This window comes from Aquila chrysaetos, chromosome Z, assembly GCF_900496995.4.
Source record: "Aquila chrysaetos chrysaetos chromosome Z, bAquChr1.4, whole genome shotgun sequence".
Classification (NCBI taxonomy): domain Eukaryota; kingdom Metazoa; phylum Chordata; class Aves; order Accipitriformes; family Accipitridae; genus Aquila; species Aquila chrysaetos.
In genome coordinates, this window is record NC_044030.1 from 35,289,724 (window position 1) to 35,300,358 (window position 10,635).

General features: G+C 48.7%; 1 protein-coding gene across 4 annotated transcripts in view; it reads right to left on the minus strand.

Annotated features, from left to right (window-relative positions):
• The window catches only part of MARCHF3 (membrane associated ring-CH-type finger 3), a 110,749-nt gene extending 101,184 nt beyond the window's left edge, over positions 1 to 9,565 (minus strand). For 3 of the 4 annotated variants that reach the window (XM_041120852.1, XM_041120851.1, XM_041120848.1), the window contains exon 1: positions 8,539 to 9,128. The gene's annotated coding sequence lies outside the window, so the exon portion shown is untranslated. Of the gene's footprint in view, positions 1 to 8,538; positions 9,129 to 9,180 lie in introns of those variants that run through there. The other variant, XM_041120849.1, reaches the window with a different exon arrangement.
• Positions 9,566 to 10,635: the final 1,070 nt, after the last annotated feature.

Genomic DNA, 10,635 nt, shown 5'->3' on the forward strand with positions numbered 1-10,635 from the left:
GGTGCTGAACTATGCCCAAATTAGTCCTACTAGAAAATAAACAAGCAGTTTTATGCTGGCGTACCTCTCTGAGCCAGCTCGCCACTGAGCCAGCTGAGCACCAGCCCCAGCCCACTTCTCCAGATCGGCTTCTTTGACAAGGCTCCTTCCCACTTTTAAGGGGCCAGCTTGCTTCTTGCAAGCAATGCTGCGAGCCCTCTGGCCTCTGCAAAGCCTCACGCACAGCAGGTTTGTTTCAGCTTGACTGAGCACCCAACAGAAAGGAAGGAGGGTCTGCTTCTAGGCAGCTGTGATGAAGGTGTCCTGGAGCAGGAGGATGTCTGAAGGCTCCCTTGGCTCACAGGTTGAGGAGACAAACTCAGAGCATGGAGCTGAAGTTTGGCATACCTCCCCATTCAAATTCCCTCAACGCTTCAGGACTGGCTCCATCACAGCAAGACAAGGGAGTTTTCAGGGAACAGATTAAGAAACAGCCCTAGTCTGCTCTTGTAGTATAAACATCTTCCACAAATTTCTCCATCAGTTTATATCCTGTGTATGTTTCCCTACAACAGGGAAAGACATTCCCCACATAGGCAGCTCAGGAAGCCTGTTTCCCACCCCTAGAAACCCACCTCTGTTGCAATGTAGAAAATACATCAGTCAGCTCATGATGCTTAGCCAAATTGTTTTGTTCCTGTTCTCGTATCTTACAAGTACAAATTTCTTGGGCATTGAAAATCTCTCTGTGTGATTCAACAGTCCCAAGCACAACATGCTCTGTGTTTGCCATTTCTGCACATAAAAGTTTTTGTTTGTTTGTTCTTCATGTCAAACACACTGCTGAGAAGGGGACACAATTCAAAATAAACTGTAAATGAGGGGAAATAACAGCGAACACACAAGGAACATGGAAGTTTATCTCCTTTAGAGATAAACTCCCTGACATAATCAAAGAGGTATCACCATGATAGGTGACATTACAGTGGGGGTCTGCTACAGGCCACCTGACCAGGAAGACCAAGCAGATGAGGCCCTCTATAGACAGACAGGAGCAGCCTCATGTTCACAAGCCCTGGTCCTCATGGGGGACTTCAACCACCCCGATAACTGTTGGAGGGACAACATGGCAGGGCATAAGCAATCCAGGAGGTTCCTGGAATGCATTGTTGACAACTTCCTTCTCCAACTGATGGAGGAGGCAATGCAGAGAGGTGCTGTGCCAGACCTTGTGCTCACCAACAAAGAGGGGCTGGTGGGCAATGTGAAGCTCAAGGGCAGCCTTGGCTGCAGTGACCATGAAATGCTGGAGTTCAAGATCCTTAGGGCAGGGAGGAGGGCACACAGCAAGCTCACTACCCTGGACTTCAGGAGACCAGATTTTGGCCTCTTCAGGGATCTGCTTGGTAGAGTACCATGGGATAAAGCCTTGGAGGGAAGACGGGCCCCAGAAACCTGGTTAATATTCAAGGATCACCTCCTCCAAGCTCAGGAGTGATGCATCCCAACAAAGCAGAAGTCAGGCAAAAATGCCAGGAGGCCTGCATGGATGAACGAGGAGCTCCTGGACAAACTCGAACACAAAAAGGAAGCCCACAGAGGCTAGAAACAAGGACAGGTAGCCCGGGAGGAATAAACAGAGAAATTGTCTCAGCAGCCAGGGATGAGGTTAGGAAGTCTCAAGTCCTGAGAGAATTAAATCTGCCCAGGGATGTCAAGGGCAACAAGAAAAGCTTCAATAGGTACATCAGTGATAAAACCAAGACCAGGGGAAATGTGGGCCCTCTCTGGAAGGAAATGGGAGACCTGGTTACCCTGGACATGGAGAAGGCTGAGGTACTCAAAGAGTTTTTTGCCTCAGTCTTCACCTGCAAGTGCTCCAGCCACACCACCCAATTCGTAGAAGGCAAAGGCAGGGTCTGGGAGAATGAAGAACCACCCACCGTAGGAGAAGATCAGGTTCAAGACCATCTAAGGACCATCAAGGTGTACAAGTCCATGGGACCTGATGAGGTCCATCTGCGAGTCCTGAGGGAACGGGCAGATGAAGTGGCTAAGCCACTATCCATCATATTTGAGAAGTTGTGGCAGTCCAGGGAAGTTGCCACTGACTGGAAAAGGGGAAACATAAACCCCACTCTTAAAATGGAGAAAAAGGAAGACCCAGGGAACTACAGGCCAGTCAGTCTCACCTCTGTGCCCAGCAAGATCATGGAGCAGATCCTCACAGAAACTATGCTAGGGCACATGGATCGGTGACAGCCAACATGGCTTCACTAAGGGCAAATCATGCCTGACAAATTTGGTGGCCTTCTATGACGGAGTAGAAGGATAAGGGAAGAGCAACGGACGTCATCTACCCAGACCTGTGCAAAGCATTTGACACTGTCCTGCACAACACCCTTGTCTCTAACTTGGAGACACATGGATTTGATGGATGGACCACTCAGTGGATAAGGAATTGGCTGGATGGTTGCACTCAAAAAGTTGCGGTCAACAGCTGGATGTCCAAGTGGAGACCAGTGACAAGTGGTCCTCAGGGGCCAGTACTGGGACTGGTGCTGTTTAACATCTTTGTCAGCAACATGGACAGTGGGATCGAGTGCACCCTCAGCAAGTTTGCCGATGACACCAAGCTGTGTGTGCGGTCAACACACTGGAGGGAAGGGATGCCATCCAGAGGAACCTTGACAGGCTTGAGAGGTGGGCCTGTGAGAACTTCATGAAGTTGATCAAGGCCAAGTGCAACATTCTGCGCATGGGTCGGGGCAATTCCAAGCACAAACACAGGCTCGGTGATGACTGGATTGAGAGCAGCCCTAAGGAGAAGGACTTGGGTGTATTAGTGAACAAAAAACTGAATATGAGCCAGCAACATGTGTTTGCAGCCCAGAAAGCCAACCGTATCCTGGGCTGAATCAAAAGAAATATGGCCAGCAGCCTAGGGAGGTGATTCTCCCCCTCTACTCTGCTCTTCTGAGACCCCACCTGGAGTACTGTGTTCAGGTCTGGGGCCCCCAGTGTAAGAAGGACTGCTTGAGTGGGTCCAGAGGAGGGCCATGAAGATGATCAGGGGGATGAAGCACCTCCCCATCAGGATAGGCTGAGAGAGTTGAGGTTGTTTAGCCTGGAGACGAGAAGGCTCCAGGGACCCCTTATAGCAGCCTTCCAGTCCTTAAAGGGGGCCTACAAGAAAGCCAGAGAGGGACTTTTTACAAGGACATGTACTGATAGGACAAGGGGTAATGGCTTCAAACTGAAAGAAGGTAGATTTAGATTAGGTATTAGGAAGAAATTCTTTACTGTGAGGGTGGTGAGGCACTGGAACAGGTTGCCCAGAAAGGCTGTGGATGCCCCATCCCTGGAAGTGTTCAAGGCCAGGTTGGATGGGGCTTTGAGCAACATGGTCCAGTGGAAGGTGTCCCTGCCCATGGCACAGGGAGCGGAACTAGATGAACTTTCAGCTCCCTTCCAACCCAAACCATTCTATGATTCATACAGCATTGCACGCTGATGTCCAAGCATGGAGACCTACTGCACCAGGCACTGTACAAACACAGAAGGGTGACTGAAATCCTTGAATTTTAGAGCACACAGGCTAACACTGAGCAGAGAAAAGGAAAACATAAAGGCAGAATGATGTTGGGAAATATACTGGTTCTACCACCTACATTTTAGAAAGGGAAGGCTAGCAAGGAAAGAAAAAGTATGAGGTAAATACTAGCAAAATGGAAAAACAGGAAAGCGCAAGAGCTCAAGGCAGAAAAAAGGTGAAGACAAGTAAGTGTGGAAGGATGCTAAAGTGCCAAGACTGGGGATGTAGACATACTCCAGGTCAGAAACAGACATGCCTGAGACAGATTTAACATGTGGTTTTGTTACTATTAAGTGTTGTGTGGATGTTACCATTTTAAATCCCATCTTAAAATGCTGTTCCTCAGATTTTTCAATGGCAATGAACAAGGCCTGGTACAAAACTATTTTTAATGAATGAGTCTCACATCAAAATCGGAGGTTTTTCAACATGAAGTCCGCCCACAGGATACCATATCCTTATATTGGGAAAAACTTACTACGGCATTTCATCTCAGGTCTTAACGTGAATCTAAGCATTGATTTTCTGGGAGCCATCAATCTGTGAGTACCTCTGAGATCCCAGTGTCCCATGGGAGAGGCAACCGGGCTCGTGAGCTCTACCAGGAGGGGACACCAAGGGTACTCAAGAGAGTGAGAAGCACCCTGTTGGGCTGAGATTGATTTGTGCTGGGATTAGTGCTGACCTCAAACACAAAGTTTGGAAACTAAACATCTCACCTCAGAAACACCAAAACAAAATGTTCTGGTACTTCCAAGGGGAAATTTTTTTTAATTTTGCACTAAAGACTTTAATTTGAGGATGGAAGCAAGTACCAAGATACCAGAATTTTTAACGTAACAAGAATCTCCATTTTGAGAATCTACCCAGGAGAGCTGTGGCAGAGGCGTGCTAGTCTTCAGGAATAAATAGTTCCTCCCTCAAAACCCAACAAAACCACAACAATTTAGACTGCCATCAGGCCAGTGCAAATTTTATATTAAATGATGGCTCTCGGCCACCCTGGGCCATTCAGATTAATTAAGTCAAAGGGACTGCTGGCAGGCTCTAAAAACAGGCATGTGTTTAAGAGCTTTGCTGGCTTTGTTGCTGCAGTGAAAAAAAAAAGGAAGTTGGAGAGGCATCAATCTGAAATTGAAAGCATCATCAATATCTCCAAGACACAAAATATAATTGGAATTAATAATTAATTCTGGTCTACAGTGCCTTGCATGAAGCTTAACTGAGAGCAAAGTGATAGATACGAGCTCCTTTTCCTTTCCTGTTATTTTATATTCATGTAAAAACAGGTTCAGTAATCTGAAGAAGGAGTATAAGACACAGTGCTGTGGGAAGGGGTGTATCATAGTAAGGGAACTGCGAAATAACTACAGCACAGCACCAAGCGGACTGACACAGCGAGGATGACATATGGGTAAGGTGAGAATTCCTTGGTAAGCGTTCTACTTTGTATTATCACTTTGGTGATTTTCAGTACTTCAATTTTGTGACAAGCCTTCCTGCACAGTGTCATTAATATTTTTCCTCCCTTTAAGACTGTGGCTCTAAGCAGTAGCAGTATTTCTTCCTGCCAGCTTCCAGAAGGAAAGGAAGACATCCCCCTCAGCAGTGGAAATCTGCTGTGCCTACCTTTGTAATGCTCTCACATACTTTTCCTCGGTCTATAATCTATGCTCTATTTTAAACGAAGGATGCCCACAATGGCTCTTCTGGGCTTGCTCTAGTTAGCTGGAGTCAGCTTTAGGGTAGTATGTCATTCGATCAATGATGGTCTGAGGATGAATCCATTCAGAAGGCTGGAAAAAACAACCCCTCTAAATTTGAATCAAGGGACCTGGAGAAAAAATAATTGCAAAGAACAAGCTATGCAGATGCTAGCTGTGTTTTCAAATGTAGATCAACTTTCTAATACTATGCACATCTCTGAAAGAGTTTGTATCTACTGCAGAGAAGGAACAAGTAATACTCTATACAAATTCAGGAAGGTGTTGGAAGAGAGAGAGCAAACATCTGACAATCTTCCTTTTAGCTAAGCCGCACATTTCAGCAGCAACATGCCAGATTTCCTGTCTTCCTCACTGTCTTTGTTGTTTTCTCTTTCTCTCATACTTTTCCTTCTGATGTTCTCCAATGCAACCCTGCAGGTTGTGAACATACACATTACAACTAGTGTTACAGGCATCAGCTGAGGCACCAGAAACAGTGTAGGCACGTTAATTCAGAAGATAATTTAGCATTTGTGAAGACCATGGTAAAAACACAGCCAGTACCTGAGCTTGGCCATCTCTACCTAGTGCTGCAGCCAGAGGTTTGGTGAAGCAGGACTGGCTTTTTTCTCTCCATGAGGTCCTACTTCACCCACATGCCACACCAGCCCCCAACTGTGGGGAAGAGCAACTGAGCAAGCTAGAAAATTGTCTCCCTGATTTCCCCCTTATTTTCCATGTTTTCTCCTCCTGTGTTTCACACAGACAGGGCTGCTCCCCTGCAACAGCATGACACTAGGCTGTGATATTTGTTTGGCAGGACTCTGCCAGAGGGCCGTGTTATATAGCTGTTGCTACCTCTTTAATCTTCAACCGCATATGAAACATTTGAAGCTAATCCAACTCCAGTAGTGTCAAAGGAAGATGCAAAATAAACAGCATTCCTCTCTACCGTCCAGCCACTGCAGACAGACTAGTCTCCGGCAGAATCCTGAAGGTCAGTATCCACAGTATCTGCAGATATCCAGTGGTGGAACGAAGAATTTTAGAAGAAAATTGGCAGCTACAATGCAGAACGTGCTATCATACCTACATCAATTAGCTGTGCTATCTTTGGAGGAGCTCTCCTGGGTACGGTAATACCCATTGCCCTATGCCATTTCGACATGCTCCAAAAGTCTTAACTATCTGCTCACACAGAAGTGGTGTTACATCACCCTGGCTACTTTGATGAATGTTCTACAGCAAGGTTCATCCAAGGGGGAAAAATAGTGGGAACCATCTTAGGAGCCACATCTACCGGGATGCCACAATGGTGATCGGCACGCCATGGGATAGCAGAAGCAGCCCACCTTCCCAACCCTAACCAGGGCTGGGAAGTCTAGATGTGACCCAAAGCATTTTCTCCTCTTTCTGTAGAAAGTCACAGCAGGGTAAGGCAGAAAGCCCCACCAGAATCTGTTGCATGACAGGCAAATTCAGGGAAGCAGAAGAAACCAGCAGAAACCAGGGTATCATTTTGCACCACAGCTCAGAGAGAATAAAGAACTTTCAAGCAGCACGTCCACAGTCACTTTGAGGAGCCCCCAACAGCGTTTCATCCTCATGCAGAAAGGAGAAGGCAGCTCTGCCAGTACATATGCCACAAGGACTATAATTATCCTGATGCGTTTTAATAAGCATTATATGCAAAATCGTATTTTGGTAGACCAAAATAGCTCTCATCTTAACTACAGACATTTGAAGCAGTAGATATTACTCATCCATTTAGAGCTCAAGCCTGTGATCCGCTAGGCAGTTTGAAACATGCTTGAACTCCTGCTGTGGATGGAGCCTGCCTTCAACAGCAAGTGAAGACCACACGGAACTCATGGGCTTGATACAGAATTTACTTGTGAAATCCTGTGGCCTATAATAAGCAAGGGATCAGAACAGAAGATAGACAAGGAGGTCCCTTCTGGCTGGGAAATCTGGCAACCAGGTAATCTGTATGTTCCCAGATGAGTCTATTACCTGAGTAAGCCTGTAACTACTCCACACAAGTACTCCATCATCTGGAATTTTCAAAACAGGCATTGTACACCCTGAGATACTGTCACAACAGTCATTAACACGAAAAGACAAGTTGCAAGTCGGCTGCTTCATCAGCCTAACGAACAGCAACAGACTGCGCCATTAGCAATTAAAGGTGAATGACATTTAAAACCCTAAAAAACATACATCCCAGACTATTTATAACTGGCAAACACACTTACATAAAGCAAGCCATAATCCCACTAGTTGTTGTCTGCCGCTGCTCTCCACCTTATCCCCCTCCCTTTACAAACTGTGGGGACCATAAGAGGGTTACCTACAGGAGTGCTCTGCTTGGGATTGGTACCAGATGGTTTCTGACACCATGCACTGGCAGCCTGGTCTGAAGCCCACAGACACGAGTCATCATCAGTGAGAGTTTTTCTGTTTATCTCAATGAGCACTGGATGGGCTGTAAATATTCTTGCCAAAACCAGTCATTTCTAATAGATCCTCTGCTTTCACTGGTTTCATGATTTTGAAATGGCTAGATAACTCTGTACAGTCAGAGCTGAGGCATTACTTGGCACACCTCCTGCACACACTATCCACAGCCCACATCCAAAGATGAGTGTAACACAGGGTTAAAATTAAGTTTAAAAATTTGTTAACATTGAAAGTTAAACTCCTCTAACACATGCTGGCATTATTACTGAGCAGTGTCATAATCCCTTGTACCTGCAAAGAGCCATCCAACCCCTGGCTCTTGAAAAGGAAAAGAAAAAAAAAAGGCAAAAGGATATGAAACTCCAAGACCGAATCTCAGAAATGGCTAGGGTTTGTCACAACCTCTGTAACAGAAAAAAACCCCTGTTTCTTGTCTTTTTTTTTCTTCACCCTCCCAGAGAGTCGTGAAGGTAATTCTGGCTGAAAGCGTCACCAGCTAGATCACTTTAACTGGACATTTTTACTGTTGGTACTGGGTTTTGATATTTTTTTTTAGAGTTAAAAATCAAGCCTCAGCCATCCTACCAAACAAACAAACAAAAGTAGCAATTCATCTCTGTATAGATAACGCACCCCTCCCAGCGCCAGGCATTTTTATTTGCGTGTGTCCAATGACACCTGCGTCACCCACCCGGACCCTCAACCGACCTTCCAAAACACAAACTAAACAGGCACGCAAACAACCAAAAAAGCCACGACCGGAAGCCGCGCCAGCCCCACAGCGAGCGACCCACGTACCGTCCCTCCGGTTGGGCTGGCGCCGCAGGACTTCGCAGCCATCAATCCACGCGCGGGCAGGCGCTCACGCACAGACGACCTCCTCCTCCTCCTCCTCCCTCCTCCTCCTCGCGGGGTCGGGACGCCTCCTTCCCTGCTGCTTCCCCTGGCCCGGACGCGGTGTATTTCCACAGACGGGCTGTGAAGCAGCGGCGGGGACGGGCGCTGAGGCGAGCGCTCGCGAAGTTCGGGGAGGCAGCCGGGCTCTCGCAAGCGCCGGTGGCGGCGGCCGCCGCCCCTCGGGAAACCGGCGAGGCGCGCCGGGGCGCGGGCGGCCGCCGCCCCGGGGGGCCACCGCGAGGCGCGGCAGGTCCGCGGGCAGAAGCGCGGAGAGCGGCGCTGCCGCGGACCCCGCGGTGCCCCCACGGACGCGCCGCCAGCGGACAGGGCCGCCGCGCCGCCCGGTACCCCCGCCCCGGGAGGGACCCGGCGCCTCCCGGGCTTCCTCCCGCCGCCGTTACTTGCCGCGGCCACCCGCAAAGGCGGGACGCGCCTCCCAGGCAGCCGGGGCGCCCGAGCGGCACCCGCTGGCCCCGCCGGCCGCCGGTCCCGCCGCCCCGCTCCCGCCGTTCGCCGCCGGCGCCGCGGGCAGACCTCGCTCACCCGCTCACGCAGCCCGCAGCCGGGCGGGAGGGAGGGAGGGAGGCTGCAGCGCGGCGCCGCCGCCTCTCACAACCCATTGACCCGGGAGGCGGAGGCGGCGCGGTCCCGGTCCCAGTCCCGGTCCCGCCTCCGCCAGGCAGCGCTGCCGTCCCCACGGCCCGGCCCGGACCGGCGCAGCTCGGCGGCAGCGGGACAAAGGCCCGGTGCCCAACGGCCCCGCGGGCGCTCTCCCCGCCGGGGCTTCCCCTGCCTGGCGGTCGGCACCCCCGCCAGCCTCGAACGGGGGCTCGCCCGTGCTCAGCGGCAGGCGGGGTGGGAGCCGCCTGTAAGCATCGGTGTTAACGGGAACAGTGCGGGACCCAAGCCTAGGCTAAAAAAGCCAACCAACCAACCAAACAAAACCCCCACAGCCAAAAAAACAACAAAAAAAACCAAACGTGGAAACACAATTCATCAGTTTCTTGTCACGAAGCAAGAACCTCAGTTTGCCTCTTTCTCGGTAGTCTGAGAGAAAAAGATTTTCTGAAGCCTGTTGCACCTCTGTGCCTGTGAAGCTCGTGCTGATGTCAATGCAAACGTCCAAGTTGCTGAAACTCTGCTAAAGCGGTATCCAAAATGACAGCTCCAAGTTCCTAAGATAACAATGAATAACCTAAAGGAAACCTGAAGGCTCATATTTTTGTTTGCTTAATTATAGCTCTCCATTGCATGGCCTTTCTCAAGCAACCTTGCTTTCTTTGTCCAAAAATAAATTTGCATTGCAGGGCTGAGTTAGTATCTATTTTGCTGTATTTTCTGTAAAACTGCGGTGTTCTCTCAATACAACTGCACATTAAAACACCAAGATACACTTAAAGCTTGCTAGAAGCCTAATCATGTGGGAGTTTTGCCTTTGGTCTGCTTTCCCATCAGTGGCAAAAAAAAACCCAAAAACACCTGTCTTTGCACCTGGCTGTGTGTTCACCCCCAGTGACAAAGCTGCTCTTCCAGGTGGAAGAGGAAGCTGCATACAGGTGCCACCTGTGTATTAAAAGGAGAGGGCCCAACACTGGTTGTTGAAGTCACTCAGTAAACCTTGGCAGAGGGCAGATGAGTTAAATGAAATGGAAGTGAAAATGTTAATGTTCACTGGAGTGGGAACATTATTAATAAAGTCACTTGGAACCCAGCCTTGCAAACAGGTCTTCAGTGACAGCCCTTACCACCATGGAGGCCTCATGGCAATGGATGCCTCACTTTTTAGAGTAGAAGCTTAAATATACATCTAGACACACATCAGATCTATGTGTAAAAATGTGGTTTCTGACCATTTTCTTGTCTTTTAGTGTCTGAATTTTGCAGTGATGCTTTTCAAGCACTTGTCTCCAACTAATCAACTGTTTTGTGAGAAAGAAAATAAATGAGCCTGGTTACCAGTGGATTGGTGTCCTTTTTCCAATAAACTTCCTTCCACTG